The sequence below is a fragment of the Wyeomyia smithii genome, chromosome 3 (assembly GCF_029784165.1).
Source record: "Wyeomyia smithii strain HCP4-BCI-WySm-NY-G18 chromosome 3, ASM2978416v1, whole genome shotgun sequence".
Classification (NCBI taxonomy): domain Eukaryota; kingdom Metazoa; phylum Arthropoda; class Insecta; order Diptera; family Culicidae; genus Wyeomyia; species Wyeomyia smithii.
The window spans coordinates 215,332,156-215,344,425 of record NC_073696.1 but is presented as its reverse complement, the minus strand read 5'-3'; the positions used below and the strand labels follow the sequence as shown (position 1 = coordinate 215,344,425).

At 38.0% G+C, this 12,270-nt stretch overlaps 1 protein-coding gene across 2 annotated transcripts in view; it reads left to right on the top strand.

The window, feature by feature from the left end:
• The window catches only part of LOC129726950 (dendritic arbor reduction protein 1), a 290,751-nt gene that overhangs the window by 40,564 nt on the left and 237,917 nt on the right, over positions 1-12,270 (top strand). The window lies entirely within an intron of this gene.

Below are 12,270 nucleotides of genomic sequence, written 5' to 3'. Positions count from 1 at the left end.
GTTCTCATGGAATTGAACTTGTGTGCTTCGAATGTAATTAGGAAATAGAAAAAGTGGTTTTGACAAAAAATACGTAATCTCGCAACAAAGAGGGGGTCCCACTGAGAGGGAGGTATTCCAATCGACGCACAATAGGACATTGGTGTTTGTGACGAAACACATGGTCTTAGCGTTTCAATGTCTTCTAGAAAGTTTCTCATTTTTTTGAGTACTTTATTTTGATGATAAATTTTTTTTACCGAATGTTTCTGTACACCAAAATGAAAAAAATGGTAATTTTCTTTCGACACATTGTAGAACTAGCTATTTCGAGCAAGTTTGTAGAGGATTGGAAATTTCTATCCCTTAATCTAACAAATTTATAAGGGTAACACCCCATTGAAAAGTGTTTTTGCGAGATAACGCTCTTATCTTAATTTTTACATTGTTCGAGTGTTCTACAAACTTCAAACTAAGATTAATTGTCACATTTTTTAGAAGAAAGTGAATCACTATCTCTTAATTTGGAAGAGATACGCCTGTTTTAACAGTTCTATGACACAATTTCCAAGAGAGCATATCTTGCGGAAAGGCAGCTACTTTCAATTTCATTTTATTCGGATACTTATTCCCTCCAATTTTGTATACATATCGTACTGGAATCGAATGGGATTTATAGTATTTTTTTCGGCAATTAGGTTGTAACTTTTTGGAATTTGATTAATTTTTATTCAACTTTGTTTTTATATCAGACAATCAGTGCTCATAAATGAGTAAGCCATGGACGTTTGGAGATTTGACAGGTGCTCGGAAAGTAATTGCCAATATCTGCCTTTCTTGAAAATTGTGTCATTAAACTGCAAAAATAGACACAACTTTGAGCAAAAAAAAAACCTTCGAAGCAAAAATAGCGAAAAAAAATTAAATTGGTATCTAATAGAAAAAGTGACTATAAACCAGTAAAATATAAAACTCAAGAAAAAACTTCATCAAACTTAAGTTAGCAGGAGTAAAAATTCTCATAGCTTGAAACATCTGAAAATTCTTCGAAGAACTTGAAAGAATAAAACCGATTTTTTTCCGAAACAAGCTCCAAATGATTGCGAAACATCTCTGAAGGCTAGAAAAACTCAACAATAGGAACAGTAGTTAAAAAGGTTTAACTATACTGAAAAGGTTATGATGAAATATGATCAAAACTTAAACAAAAGGGGGTAGAAAACTCGTTTGAAAAACGAAAGAAGCAAACTAGGTATTTCGAATTAACTAAAAATGCTTGGAATGCTCCTGTAATCCAGAAAAATATATCCAAGACACGAGCGTATGGTAGACGCTAATTATTATTTATTAAATTCTCCAGTTTCATAATTATGTCAGAGAGGATATCGTACGTGGTTCAACCATGCATCATGATCTGAATGACTGAATGAAAATTGCAATTGTATTAATCGGCCTTTTCCACGGCTAATACATAACAAACGGGGAATGGTCGCGGTAGCAAAACCCAACAAGTAAACAGCATAGCTCGGCACGATTTGTCCAACTAATCTGAATCCGTTTCAGGAAATTCACAACATTTCATTGAAAAGGATGTAACATCTTAAAAAAGACTGTTATAATCTGACATTTCAACAAGGTTTCGAACTCCGTACTCATGTCTGCCATCATTAAACATTAACACGAATAGAACTTCCACCCAGTCGCATATCGGCAATATGCAACACGGAAACAATTTGATTGCCTTTCTTACAAGCCGCAACACGACACGTTATGTGTTTTATTGTTGCATTTGTGAGATTTCCGTCGGTTCAATTTCGCTGGTAGTCAACATAAATGAGGTTTATTTCTCGTACATTCGTATTGCGAATTGCGGGCTTGTTAGGAAATAGCTTTGAAATAATCATCAGGAATAGATAGCGAGCTCAATATTGTACCGCCGCCACTTTTCTAATCAACTTTTCGCACATTTTTTCATTGGATTGCAACTAGACAGATTTATTTTGCCTTGGCTTCTTTATATGATCTTTTGATGTATTTTGATGTAATAACAAACTCGTCGAAATTGGGTTGATTTGGCTGAAGATCATGAAAACCCTGTGCTAGTTTTGTGTGCTCTGTGAATCAAGTGAACAGTGTTTGAAGAAGTTTATATCTGGAGGTAAAATCAGCTCCTTCTTTTTTTGTATAACTGATTTAAATATGACTACCATCAAATTTGAAAAATCTATACTGACTACCATAATTATCTATGAATAAATCATCTAGCTCAAACCTTTGATGGAGGGGGGGGGGTATGGCGGCACCATCATCATCATCAAGGGGCAACAAAGGTGCCATTTTGAATTTTTGAGAAATCGGAAATTTCAATGAATTTTCAACCTATTTGCTTATAAAACCAAAAATCAAAATTCTAAGAGTTTGTCCACGTAATAACATATTTTTACCCATCTTAAAAAAAATTAGATCTTAAATCGGACGAAAACTGACTTCAAAACGGTGATTCTACGAAAACAGTTTTGGCATGATTTTAATGTATTTCTTTGAGGAGGATCACATTTTTGGCAAGGACCGATCGAAATTCAAAAATCTCGTTTAAGGTGAAACAGTGTTGAAACCACAAATGGCTGATTTAGAGCTACCACTTCGAATTTTCAGAAGCACCACTTCGAATTTTCAGAAGCACAAGACACGGAAATAGATAATGCATTCCCCGTGAAAACGCTACTTTTTGTTCGCTTCACCGACATAAAATAGCGTTTTCACAGGTGATGTATTAGCTATTACCGAGTCCTGTGCCTTTGAAAATTCGAAGTGGTGGCTCGAAGTCGGCCATTTGGTGATTCAACACCGTTTCGTCTTAAGCTACAAGACAGAATCTTCGATAAAATTGATACTTTTAAAATGTATTATGCTTTTAATATTTCACTTGGAATAATTTGGGAAACTTTCATATAAGCAATTTAAGCAGCCAACCCCACGTGTTTCCAGAATCGAACCGGACCAGAAAGAATGTTTTTTTTTTTTTCATTTAGGCTGATACAAATTTCGAATTCTTTTTATGTCCAAGGTTATCAAAGTTAGCAAAGGGGGTGGCAACAAATAAATAACACCGAGACGAAAAAAAAAGAAATATCTTTGATCAAAGTTTGTGTGCAAGGTATGACGTTTGTAACTTGCACTCAAATAAATGTTGAAAAATAACACTTTATTATTATTATTATTATTTATTTCGCTTGCCTTCTGACGACACTCTCGCTGTCACTGGACTTGTTTGTTGCTAAATAAAGCATTTATGCTGTCGGAAAACCAATAAAATGAACTAAACGGTTTGAGCTTTTTTCTCTTCCCCTTCCAATTTTCAAGATTTTTGAAGGGGGGGGGGGTGACATAAAATGAAAATAAAATTTGTAACGGCCTTAACTGTTTTAAATATTTATTCAAAATGGTGAAATGAAACACAGAGTGATCGTGCGTGTTACCAAAATTTAACAGGATCTGAATCATAGATTCCTACGCATGATTGGAGCAAAATTCATATGATTGGCTGCTTGAATGGCTTATATAACAATTTCGTAATTTATGTCGCATGAAATATAAAAAGCATAATACAGGGTGTTAGGTAGCTCACTTAAAATCCTTTAATTACCCCTTAAAGGACTCTATTTAATGAAAAAATCCTTCTACGCATATGGTCAGAATTCAACTACTGCAGAGTTATTCACTTTTTCAGTTCTCGGTTATGTTTGCCTTTAACAAAATCTAGCACAAGAAGTGTGATAGGTTGCGTGATTATGTTGGCTTCTTTGGGAAGCTGAGAAAATTTCGTAATCAGTAGTGTCTTGAAAACGTCCAACTTGAGAAAATAAGAAGCACTTAGAAAGGAACAAACTTTAAATCGAATGTTTTTTGAGAACTAAACTGAAATTTTCTCTTTGAAATGTATGATAAACATGGGTTTTGTTGTTAACCAAATTAAACATTGAAGTCTACCCTGCAAGTTGTTCATTGACACCAAGCACCTAACTCTTTAGTTTAGCTGCTATTTCACTTTAAAAGCAATAAGTCGCGCCTTCATTCAGTGTTGTAAGGATCACAATTTTCTGCTTCACTGTGTTCACTTAGACGTGTCGTTGGATGAAGGCGCAACTTATTGCTTAAAAGTAAAATAGAAGCTAAACTAAAGAGTTAGGTGCTTGGTGTCAATGAACAACTTGTAGAGTAGACTTCAATGTTTAATTTGGTTAACAACAAAACCTATGTTTATCACACATTTCAGAGAGAAAATTGCATTTCAGTTCTCAAAAAACATCCGCTTTCACATTTGCTCATTTCTAAGTGCTTCTTTTTTCTCTAATTTGACGTTTTTAAGACACTACTGATTACGAAATTTTCTTAGCTTCCCAAAGAAGCCAACAGAATCTAGCTAGCTATCACACTTCTTGTGCTAGATCTCGTTAAAGGCAAACATAACCGAAAACTGGATAAAGTGAATAACTCTGAAATACACAGTGGTGCACTTTAGAACACCAAACCTGATCAAAATTATTTTGAAGGTTTTTTTTGACTTGAAACGTATCATAGATCGAAAATATAGTATAATAAATGGTTCAGACTAAAAACTTCATGGAATAACACACCTTTGAGTGATTTGTTACTTTTCTGATGATGTAGTTCGGATTGAAAGGTAGTTTGTTCTCTACTGAACCTTTATGAATGAAACATAACTGTATTTCAGATCAGTGAGGATCGGAGTTAACACTATTTTGATTATTAATCAATCTGAGCCTTCAGAAGAATCTGAAGAGTCACTAGTATTATCATCATTGTCCGTGTACGAACATTTCACTCGCAACATTTGCATTGCTTCGGACGAAAAAGTTTGACCGTTTTTCTTGGATTTCAGCCTAGAACTCGTAATCGAAGGATCCAAATTCAATAGCAACCTGTTGAGAATGTCTCAGAACACTCATTCACTACATAACAGAGGTATGTTCTTGTAACTAAGTCAAAAACACTGCCGGAAGCTGAAAAGTTGAAATTTTTTGATGATTTTCACAATGATTTAACGGATTGGTTTCGGACGATCTGATACCACCAGTTTGACCATAAACATACAGGCTTTCATTTGCAATTGACTGTTTACATTGAAACTCATTGATACTTAACTTACCTCATATAATATGACATATTAAAAATCTCATTTACAGCATTTTTGTGATTATCAAAATGTTCCCTGGCATTATCGAGACTACTTATAAGCCATTGAAGTTTACAGATTGATTAAACTAACCTTCTTTGACAATTCCCATAGTTGGTTTGATGATAAAGCACTACGTTGCACTTGATTATTTTGAAAAAAAAAAGTGAACGGTACGGGAGCATCGAATGCAACAACAGAAAGCTAAAATTCTATCGATTTCAACCAGCTGTAACAAAGGTTAACAATACTTCTGGATGCCCATAAGCTGTCATAAGATTCAGTAGGTATCACACTTCAAAATAAGACTATGCAGAACGTGGTTAATAAACTTTTGCTTTTTTGACTTTTGATCAGGTTTTTACTTGATTTACTCCTATGTGCAGTAGTTGAATTTCGACCATATGCGTAGAAGTATTTTTATCATCAAATAGGGTCCTCTATCACCACTTAAAGGATTTTAAGTGAGCTACCTAACACCCTGTATATTTTTAAAGTATCCACTTCGTTCAAGATTCTGTCCCGTAGCTTAAGCGGGATTTTTATATTTTGACCGGTCCTGGCCAAAAATGCGATCCTCTCCCTGCAAAAGAAGGAGGATCATATTAATTTTGTTGCTTTTTAATCTTAGAGTATCACTCATACTCTTGATATTAGGCTAAACAGATTTCAAATAAGTGAATCCTACGTCGAGATAATCCCATTATGTTGTGTGAACAAAAAAACCTATTTCGGTATTGTAGGAAAATTGGGGCAAAATTGACATTTTACGTGGATCAGATACCTACCAATCGATTTCTGAGACTGTTTTCCTCCTCAGATACTAGCGGATTCATTAATGCTATACAAAGTCAATATTATTTTGCTCTGTGAAATACCGTACTGCATCATTCCAAGGAACGAAATAGTATACAATAATCATTCTTTTTGATTACACTAGCTATAAAAATTATATTTTTATTGTAAAGTGTTCGAAGTTTGAAACTTGTTTCTTTTTTTTATTCTTGATATCAATAATAATAGAAGGCCCAATCGCAAAAAGCATAACGGGGCCGAAAATTCTGTTGGTGTAGGGAAAAGCCTGTTTGAGTAGAATGAATATAGTTATTCCTCCTCGAATACGTATATCATCTTTTCATACAAATAAATACAATTATAAATATATTACAAATCAAAATATTCAAAACTAGGAAAGAATATTGATCCTCAACTCTTGATAAATTTTGCAGCATCGACAGTCCAATATAAGTTCGTCTCTCGTCTGTTGCAGTAGATGTGGTGGTAAATACGTGTTGTGGCTCAACAGCGATACTGCAGCATGGGTCGTTTATGGTTAAACGTTTATGGATTAAATCTGAACTTTGATGGCTTTCAGGAATCCATAGATAAGCTGCATGTACGGTAAGTCTCGCCTACCCAGCATATCACGCACCGGGACGTTGGACTGTTTTCCTCGGGCCCTAAGGGAGTCTTAAAGTTGCGATCTGGCGCCACAGTACTCAGTGCATACCCAAACAATATGCTCAATGTCATGGTATCCCTGTCTACAAACGCAAAGACTGCTATTAGTGAGCCCAATACGCGAGAGATGCGCGTCAAGTCCATAGTGATTGGACATAAGCCGAGACATCACACGAATGAAGTCTCGACCTACATCCAACCCCTCGAACCACGGGTGTGTCGATACCAGAGGCATGATAGAGTGTAACCATCGTCCCAATTCCCCTTTGTCCCATGAGGCCTGCCAGCTAAGAAGTGTCTTCTGACGAGAAAGTCCAAAGAATTCATTGTAAGCAATGGGTCTTTCATAAATATTACCGTTTATTGAGCCCACCTTAGCTAGAGAGTCAGCTCTCTCATTGCCCGGATTGGAACAATGAGAAGGTACCCATGCTAAGGTAATCTGGGTTGATTTTGCGGATAAAGCACTCGGATGTTCCCGTATTTTCCCCAGGAAATACGGAGAGTGCTCCACATCCTTCATCGATCGAAGAGCCTCAATAGAACAGAGACTGTCCGTAAAGATGAAGTAATGGTCCGTGGGCATTGTTTCGATAATCCCTAGGGTATACCGAATTGCAGCTAATTCTGCGACGTAAACAGAAGCAGGATTGTCGAGCTTATAGGAGGCGGTGAAATTGTTATTGAAGATACCAAAGCCAGTGGACCCGTTGAGAAGTGATCCGTCAGTGTAGAACGCATTGTCACAGTTGATGTTTCTATATTTATTAAAAAATATTTTAGGGATCTGCTGCACGCGTAAGTGATCCGGGAATCCACGAGTTTCTTCCATCATGGATATATCGAAAAACACAGTAGAAACAGAAGTATCTAACAAGTTGACACGATTGGAGGTGTATGAAGAAGGATTTATACTTTGAGACATGTGATTGAAATACACAGTCATGAAACGGGATTGAGAATGAAGTTCAACAAGCCTATCAAAATTTTCAATCACCAAGGGGTTCAACCTCACAATTGATGAGAATACGAGTAGTCAGATCCCAGAAACGGTCTTTTAATGGTAAAACGCTCATCGTATGGGTCGAATGCATGCAGCCTAAGGCGATACGCAAGCAACGATATTGTAGTCGTTCCAGCTTGTTTAAGTGGGTGTTTGCAGCGGAGCGAAAACAAAAACACCCGTACACAATCACAGACAATATCGTTGTTTTATACAGCCTTGTAAGGTCTCCTGGGTGGGCTCCCCACCACGATCCGGTTATTGTCCGGAGAACATTCACTCTTTGTTGGCATTTTTTAATCAGATACCCAACATGACATCCCCAGGTGCCTTTAGAGTCAAACCAGATACCAAGATATTTATGTACCAAAACCTGAGAGATCGTTTCACCCATCAGCTGTAAGTGGAGCCGAGCTGGCTCACGCTTCCTAGAAAAAACTACTATCTCAGTCTTCTCCGCGGAGAATTCGATACCTAGCTGTAGAGCCCAAGCAGACAAATTGTCCAAGGCATCTTGCAATGGTCCTTGCAAATCGGCAGCTCTGGTTCCTGTCACAGAAACCACGCTGTCGTCTGCAAGTTGTCTTATCGTGCATAAATTTGCCAGACAATCATCAATGTCATTTACATAGAAATTATAAAGAAGGGGGCTTAGAAATGAGCCCTGGGGAAGACCCATGTAGCTAATACGAAAAGTTGCTCAATCGCCGTGCGTGAAATGCATGTGCTTTTCGGACAGCAAATTATGCAAGAAATTGTTTAAAATTGGAGAAAATCCTTGTCGGTGAAGTTTACCCGAAAGAATGTCAGTAGAAACGGAATCAAAAGCCCCCTCAATGTCCAAGAACACGGATGCCATCTGCTCTTTGCGAGCAAACGCGAGCTGAATTTCTGTAGAAAGCAACGCAAGACAATCATTCGTCCCTTTGGCACGGCGGAAACCAAATTGAGTATTTGATAGTAGACCATTTGTTTCGACCCAATGGTTCAAGCGACGGAGTATCATTTTCTCCATCAATTTTCGGATACAGGATAGCATTGCCATCGGCCTATCCGAATTGTGATCGGATGCTGGTTTTCCCGGTTTTTGGATGGCGATCACCTTCACCTCCCTCCAATCCTGTGGTACAATGTTTTGCTCCAGGAACTTATTGAACAAGTTCAATAAGCGCCTCTTGGCAGTGCTGGGTAGATTCTTCAACAAGTTGAATTTAATTCTATCTAACCCAGGTGCGTTACATTACGATTTCTCATTCTTCGGGCTGTGTTCCAAAGAGTGCTCATTGATGTCTCTCTCGAAGTTTCGTTCACGAACCGTCGCCAATAGTCGCTTTTTTTTGCTCTAGCCAAGTTTTTGAACTTGGTGTTGAGCTCCGAATACCGTATATAGTCGCCAGGTATACCTTTCTTCTGAAAGGCTATAAACGCGTCGGATCTTTCCGTGTAGACATCAGAGCACTCTTTGTCCCACCACGGAGTGGGAGGCCGTTCTCTGATCGTCACGCCGGGATATTTCTTCGTTTGGGCCTGTAACGCGGCGTCTAGAATCAAGCCCGCGAAGAGGTTGTATTCTTCAAGTGGTGGTTGATGTTGAATCAACTCAACGGCTTCTGTAACCATTTCCTCGTATACCTTCCAATCGATATTCCGTGTGAGGTCATACGGAATATCAATTGATCGCGTTTGAGTTGAACCATTAGCGATTGAAATTAAAACAGGCATATGATCGCTACCGTGGGGATCAGGGATTACCTTCCATGTGCAATCCAACCGTAGCGACGTCGAACATAAGGATAGATCCAAAGCGCTTGGGCGCGCTGTAGGTTTCGGGATACGTGTCATTTCACCGTTGTTCAAAATAGTCATGTCGAAGTCATCACAAAGGTTATAGATTAAAGAGGAGCGGTTATCATTGTAAGGGGAACCCCAAGCCACACCATGAGAGTTGAAATCTCCCAAAACCAAACGTGGCGAGGGAAGAAGTTCTATAATATTAAAGAGCAGCCGTTGCCCAACCTGTGCTCTGGGGGGAATATATATTGAGGCAATACAAAGCTCTTTACCTTGTATTGTCATTTGACATGCGACAACTTCGATACCTGGAATCGAGGGGAGGTTAATACGATAGAAAGAATAGCACTTCTTAATTCCTAGAAGTACTCCTCCATAAGGGGTGTCTCGATCTAGGCGAATAATGTTAAAATTATGGAAGTTAAGATCTGTATTTGAAGTGAGCCAAGTTTCACAGAGAGATAAAACATCGCATTTTAATTTGTTAATCATTATTTTGAAAGAGTCGAGTTTGGGAATGATACTTCTGCAATTCCACTGTAAAACATTGATTGAACCTCCGACCCTAATCGATGAATTAGCCATCGAAGGATACAATCGTAGCGAGAAGGGGCCATTTTACAGTCATCTGTTTGAAATATGTTCTAATTGCAGGTAGAAAAGCCAACAGAAAACTTTTAAGAGGGTCAGCGATATTGAAGGTTCGTAGGATCCAGTCCACGATATCTGAGAGTTTCAGAAGTCCAGATTCTGGCTGTATCTTGGACGAAAAAGGGGAAACATTTGGGATTTTTGGTGTTCCCGGAAGTGCTGGATACTCCTTACGAGAATTCAAGCGAGCCAATCCCGGAGGAGTTTGCTTCGGGTTTTCAACAGCACTTTTCGATTTCGATGTATTTGTCATTCCACCTCGGGATATCCTGGATCCTTTCCTAGGAAGTTTCGGAGAAGAAAGCTTTTTTCTTTTTCTAGACTCCCCAAGATCGGCCAAAGAAAATCCCTCAGGTGAATCGTCAGGATACGTAAGGATTCAAGGGAATTGGGTCAGCAGCGGCGGTCTTTCGGAGAATTTCAGCAAACGTACGTTTGGAGCGCTCTTTCAAAGGCCGCTTGATCTTCTCCTCGCGCAGTTTGTACGCGGGGCACGACGGGAGCTCATGCAGAGTCTCTCCGCAATAGAGGCACTTTTCAGCACATCTTTTGCAGGCATCATCCGCATGATTCTCACCGCACTTACCACACCGTACCTTATTGCAGCAGTGGGTGGCCGTATGACCCTAAAGTTTGAGACTGTTCAAAGTTTTAATCATAACGGTATATTGAAACCATGCCAAAGCTGCTTTCGTAGAATCACCGTTTTGAAGTCAGTTTTTGTCCGAACTAAGTTCTTTGTTTTTTTTTAAAGAAGGGTAAGAGAATGCTATTACGTGGCCAAACTTTCAGAATTTGGATATTTGGCTTTAAAATAAACCGTCGAAAAAACATGCAAATTTCTGATTTCTCAAAAATTCAAAATGGCACCGTTGTTTCCCCTTAAGGTGAAATAGGTCCAAACTTGGGGAAAATTTGTTTTTGCATCTAAATACATAAATAATCACAAGGGTTGTTGTCAATGCCACGACCGCAAGGTTGACGTGAAACTACATAAGGTTGTTTGTTGCATAACTTACATTGAATATATTTGAAATTTTGTGCAAAAGAGGAGTTGAAGTGCTACCGAATTTAAGTTTGCACATACATCACTGAACAGGAATGAAAGCAATGAGTTGAGTCCAATTGACAAGCGACAAAGTGGCTTTTGCCTGGTGAGAGCCGTTCGAAGCGCTCAAAAACTCAACACGGTAAAACGCTAAACGGTGAAGTGCAAGACATAATATTCAGCTACTACCTCGAACATGGACAAACAATCAATTAACAATATTCTTGTACGTTATTGGATCGATTGGACGTTGGTGAAGCGAAAAGCGTTAATTCACCAAGACAACGCTCTTGCTCATTTAGCTCGCAATACGATAAATTTATGGAATTGCGTTACAAACTAGTTCTCCATTCTTCGTATTCGCCATATTTAGGCCTAAGTGATTATTTCCTGTTTTTTTTTTTTTTTTGGTGTCGCTCTTTGGCAAGCAATTCCACTCGATTTGAAAAATAGAGTTGAAAACAAACGTCTGTTTCTGAATGACTTGACACGCAGCATTACAAAACTGGCATCGAAATGTTAAAGAACCACCACAATACGCACGGAAGCTTAACACACGTCATATAGACTATCGTACTTTCTGGATGACTGCGAATTTTAAATGGACTTACCACAATTTCCTGGTGTTTTGAAAACGGCCGTCTATTATTACGCTACATGAAAAGAATGTGAGAAAAATCAAATTCTCATTTCGTGTTGCCAACAGTAAAGTGCAGTTAGAATGTAGAGCTCGTAATGAGATTGTTTTGGAGTCTACAAATGATACGTCTTTTCAGGATCGTTAAACTTTTGTTTGAATAGAGATGAATAGTTTTTATCCTATAAATCACAGTTTGAATTTCTTGATAAATTGAATATTCACTAAGGTCCCCTGAATATACAAAATAAATTTTAGGTTTTGGTGCAAAAACTCCATGGTCAGACCGTGAACAACATTCTAATTAAAATAAATGTTCGATGTATTGCAATATTTATTTTATACTATATTATTTTATGCTATATTATTTTATTATTTTATAATGATATTTCCTATATACTACAGGATAAAAGTGACGAAAAATAAATCTCTCATTTTATGCTGGCAGCCCGGAGGTGCACTCGAATCACGAATATTCATTATTTTTCAACCTTCCAGAGTAG